The 4,729-nt window shown below is 57.9% G+C and overlaps 2 non-coding genes across 2 annotated transcripts; both read right to left on the bottom strand.

Annotated features, from left to right (window-relative positions):
• Positions 1-831: 831 nt before the first annotated feature.
• On the bottom strand, positions 832-984 carry LOC142793030 (5.8S ribosomal RNA). The gene has a single exon (XR_012891388.1). It is a non-coding gene; the product is annotated as a 5.8S ribosomal RNA (ribosomal RNA).
• A 1,719-nt stretch (positions 985-2,703) lies between these two features.
• LOC142793041 (small subunit ribosomal RNA) lies at positions 2,704-4,518 on the bottom strand. The gene has a single exon (XR_012891399.1). It is a non-coding gene; the product is annotated as a small subunit ribosomal RNA (ribosomal RNA).
• Positions 4,519-4,729: the final 211 nt, after the last annotated feature.

Below are 4,729 nucleotides of genomic sequence, written 5' to 3' on the forward strand. Positions count from 1 at the left end.
AACACCGCCGAGGCCAGTCGCCGCCGCCGCAAGGGCAGCCACGCAGCCTGGCGAGAGGCATCGTCTCGTGTAGCGTCGCCCCCGCCCCAACTGGAGTGGCCCAGTTTTTTGAACGGGACGGGAACTGCGAAGCACTTAGACCGACGGCGGACTACGACGAGAACGCCTTAAGCTTCGCCAACGTTTCGCCAACTCGTGCGGGAGACTTTTTCCGCTTCGCGGCAAGTCGTCGCGCCGTGCTCTCCGCATCAACCGCGTACGCAGCGAACCGCAAACGTCGGGCGCAGCCTCCTCACCTCCCTGCGCTTTGCGCGCGAACGTTCCCTGTTCGCGCGGCAAAGCCTGGAGGAGGCACGGCCCCGCAGCGTGTTCGAGCGCCCGGTCTACGGGACACCCTGCTTACTTCGAGGGCAACAAGCGCAACGCAAGGCTGCGATCTCGCGCACTTTGCGCACGGCTGGAGAAGCTTTGCTGGCCGGCTTTCGCTCCTCGTGTTTACCGTGCGTTAAAGTTGCGCGTCCGTGGCTCTCGCAGCTCTTGCGCGCCCGGTCGCAGAGAGGAGTACGCAACCTCGACCGCACTTTCCCTGCAGGCTTCCTTCCGACTCGAAGTCCTGCGGCGGTCTCAACGAGGTGCCACATCCTCAATGCAGTCGGTCGCCCCCGTTTCGGTTGGGCTCTGGCACGACGGTCGCCACCGTCTCGCCCTTGAGTGGCCGCTGTTGGCGCTCGCTGTGAGGTGTTCAGCGTGCTGTCCGTGTTGCCGACGCGGTCAAAACGAGTCGACGGCTCACGTTCCCTTGTGCGCCGAAGGCTCTCTTGATATGTGATCCGACCCTCAGACAGACGAAGCCAAGGGAAGACCCAAGGCCGCAATGTGCGTTCAAAGAATCAGTGCTCAGTGTGTCCTGCAATTCACACCAAGTCTCGCAGCTGGCTGCGTTCTTCATCGACCCGAGAACCGAGTGATCCACCGCTTAGAGTCGTGAAAAAGTGTTTGTTCAATTCCGTACAGTCAAAACCAAACGTTTCTGGCACTCGGCCAAACAGTGGCCAAGAAGGGCGCTTTTCAGCGCACGCTTGGACTCCAAAACTCTGCCGCGCCTTTTTCGGCTGCCGCAAATCGAGCAAACGGTGTGTTTCGGACGGCGTTTCGCTTTCGCTACTTGCGAGTGCTTTCGTGGTCCACCCCTCTATAAATACTCGGGAGGCGTCGAAGCCGGTTCTCCAAGCCGGACCCGTAGGTATCGTTGTGTGCTCGCTCTCATTGGCCCGCCTAACCAGAAAATGCCTGCGGTACACCCATTTGGATAAGAGTGCACGCAGATGCGGGCCTCGACGGCTACACATTTCCTCGGGCGGCCGCCTCCCGGCCTCCGTGGAGCGCGGGATGCACGGTCCCATCGACAAGCCTCTCCCGTTTTTACCGTGGCGTCGCGGTTCACCACGGCAGGCGGGTCGGTCTCCTCCGCATAAAAAGGGGGACCCCCGCTTTTTGTTCCACGAAATCGCACAAGCTTTTTTCGCATCCACGGTTTGCCACCGCACACCAAAATGCCGATCCGGCTGCCTACTTTAGCCAACAGGTGGAGCCAGGCGCGCCGTACTTGCGCGGCACTTCCCACGTCCACCGAAGTCGGTGCCAAGGACCACTTTCGGCGCCGGAGCCGCGTACGAGCCTACTCGAGGCGGAAGAACGAAGCCAGCAAGGGCCTGGCCGCAAGTGCGTTCAATTGTCGGGACGTCCAAGTCCCTCGTTCTTCCGTGCTTCCTCTTTCGGCAAGTCGTTGCGGCACCTTCCCAAAGCGCGCAGACCCGCTAATCGCGACGAGCGCGACGTGGCCGTGCCGCCTTTCCCTCGGCAGCAAGCAAAACGCCTGGCAACGTCGACGCTCCCCTAACCGCGATCTCGCACCGTGTTTCGTGTGGCGAATTCAAAAGCCGGCCGGCGCTGCTGCAACCATTACGGTCGGTACGCATACGCCGCGGAGGGCGGGACGGTCATCGGAGCGTGCGGTTCCTCCATCGAGTACTGCGCACCTCGGCCGTCGCATCGCCGTGCCATGACCGGCCGCGCGTCAACGCGAACCGGTGCCAGCGAGATCCCTCGCCTGCAAGAACCGACCGGCAGCCTCCGTCACCCGAGGACGCGGAGGCGCTTGCCGCGGACGGCGGGACGGTATGCACTGGTGCACAGCGGACCCGTCACATCGCCAGTTCCTTGACCGACCGCCGACGCTTGTGCCGTTCCTCTCGTACTTGGCAGTCGCCGCGCGATTGTCGGGTCTCGTTCTTGCACGCTCGAACGGTCGGGAGGGCACTCGGCTGGCGTTTCGGGAACGCGCAGCCTCGCCTTCTACCGACGTAACCACGACTCGCCGTTCGCGCTCCGCCGCTCCTGTTTACAGTACTAGGCGGTCCCGCAGCGGTCGGGTCGCGCATTTCGAGCGCTTCGAGCCACGGTGCAGTGGCGGGTCGAAAGCCGACCTATGAGTGCGTTGCGCCGTTTGTACCCGCGTCCGCCACCTGGCCGACCGTCCAAGGTCGCGGTGTTGGCGTCCGCTGGGCGCAACAATTTGTCACGGGGTGCCGCTCCACATTCAGGCAGCCCCGTGGGGAAAAGCCGACCCCGCGTCCAAACGGGGTCAGCGGCAGAAAGTGTCGGGCGCAGACGCAGCTGAGGCGCTCACCCTTCACAATCCGTTAATGATCCTTCCGCAGGTTCACCTACGGAAACCTTGTTACGACTTTTACTTCCTCTAAATGATCAAGTTTGGTCATCTTTCCAACAGACCGGCGCAACCGAAAGGCCGCGCCGGACATCGGTCCGAAGACCTCACTAAATCATTCAATCGGTAGTAGCGACGGGCGGTGTGTACAAAGGGCAGGGACGTAATCAACGCGAGCTTATGACTCGCGCTTACTGGGAATTCCTCGTTCAAGGGGAACAATTGCAAGCCCCTATCCCAATCACGAAAGAAGTTCCACGGGTTACCCAGTCTTTTCAGACAGGGATAAAGACACGCTGCTTCCTTCAGTGTAGCGCGCGTGCGGCCCCGGACATCTAAGGGCATCACAGACCTGTTATTGCTCTGTTTCGTGCGGCTAGGAGCCGCTTGTCCCTCTAAGAAGGTTGTAAGGTGCTGGGAACCCCGCACCTATTTAATAGGCTAGAGTCTCGTTCGTTATCGGAATTAACCAGACAAATCGCTCCACCAACTAAGAACGGCCATGCACCACCATCCACCGAATCAAGAAAGAGCTCTCAATCTGTCAATCCTCCCAGTGTCCGGGCCGGGTAAGTTTTCCCGTGTTGAGTCAAATTAAGCCGCAGGCTCCACTCCTGGTGGTGCCCTTCCGTCAATTCCTTTAAGTTTCAGCTTTGCAACCATACTTCCCCCGGAACCCAAATACTTTGGTTTCCCGGAAGCTGCCCGCCGAGTCATTTGAGTAACTCAGGCGGATCGCTGGTTGGCATCGTTTATGGTCAGAACTAGGGCGGTATCTGATCGCCTTCGAACCTCTGACTTTCGTTCTTGATCAATGAAAACATTCTTGGCAAATGCTTTCGCAGTAGTTCGTCTTGCGACGGTCCAAGAATTTCACCTCTAGCGCCGCAATACGAATGCCCCCGTCCGTCCCTCTTAATCATTACCTCGTATTCCAAAAACCAACAGAACAGAAACGAGGTCTTGTTCTATTATTCCATGCAAGTTTATTCAGGCGACTCGCCTGCGTTGAGCACTCTAATTTTTTCAAAGTAAAAGCACCGGCCATCTCGAGGCACACAATGAAGTGCACCAAGAAAGAACCGGCATGATGTTCAGTCCGAGCCGTCGCATCGGGTAGATGCACTACTCGTCTGGAACTGAGATCCAACTACGAGCTTTTTAACCGCAGCAGCTTTAGTATACGCTATTGGAGCTGGAATTACCGCGGCTGCTGGCACCAGACTTGCCCTCCAATTGATCCTCGTTAAAGGATTTAGAGTGTACTCATTTCAATTACGGGGCCTCAAAAGAGTCCCGTATTGTTATTTTTCGTCACTACCTCCCCGTGCCGGGAGTGGGTAATTTGCGCGCCTGCTGCCTTCCTTGGATGTGGTAGCCGTTTCTCAGGCTCCCTCTCCGGAATCGAACCCTGATTCTCCGTTACCCGTAACAACCATGGTAAGCAAGTAACCTACCATCGAAAGTTGATAAGGCAGACACTTGAAAGAAACGTCGCCGGCTCGTGGCCATGCGATCAGCACAAAGTTATCCAGAGTCACCACACAATACGGGCCGAAACCCGATCGATCTTGGTCTAATAAAAGCACCCGTTACCCAAAGGGCTCCAGGCTCACTGCATGTATTAGCTCTAGAATTGCCACAGTTATCCAAGTAGGAAGAAACGATCTAAGGAACCATAACTGATTTAATGAGCCATTCGCGGTTTCGCCTTATTTCGGCATGTACTTAGACATGCATGGCTTAATCTTTGAGACAAGCATATGATTACTGGCAGGATCAACCAGGTAATCGTTCGACTGCGCGTCCGTCCTCGCCTTCGGCGGGCCGGACGCAGTCTGTGTGCGGCGGAGGCCACCTTCAGGCGCCCCAACACGCTTATTTTGCACTCCGAGATGACGGCGTTCGAGCTCGCTACGGCACAACCTTCCCGAAAGACGAGTGGGAGCCGTGCGGCAAGAAGCACGTTCATGCTCGCTCTTTTTCGTTGCATCGACTCGG

Source organism: Rhipicephalus microplus, unplaced genomic scaffold (genome assembly GCF_043290135.1).
Source record: "Rhipicephalus microplus isolate Deutch F79 unplaced genomic scaffold, USDA_Rmic scaffold_270, whole genome shotgun sequence".
Classification (NCBI taxonomy): domain Eukaryota; kingdom Metazoa; phylum Arthropoda; class Arachnida; order Ixodida; family Ixodidae; genus Rhipicephalus; species Rhipicephalus microplus.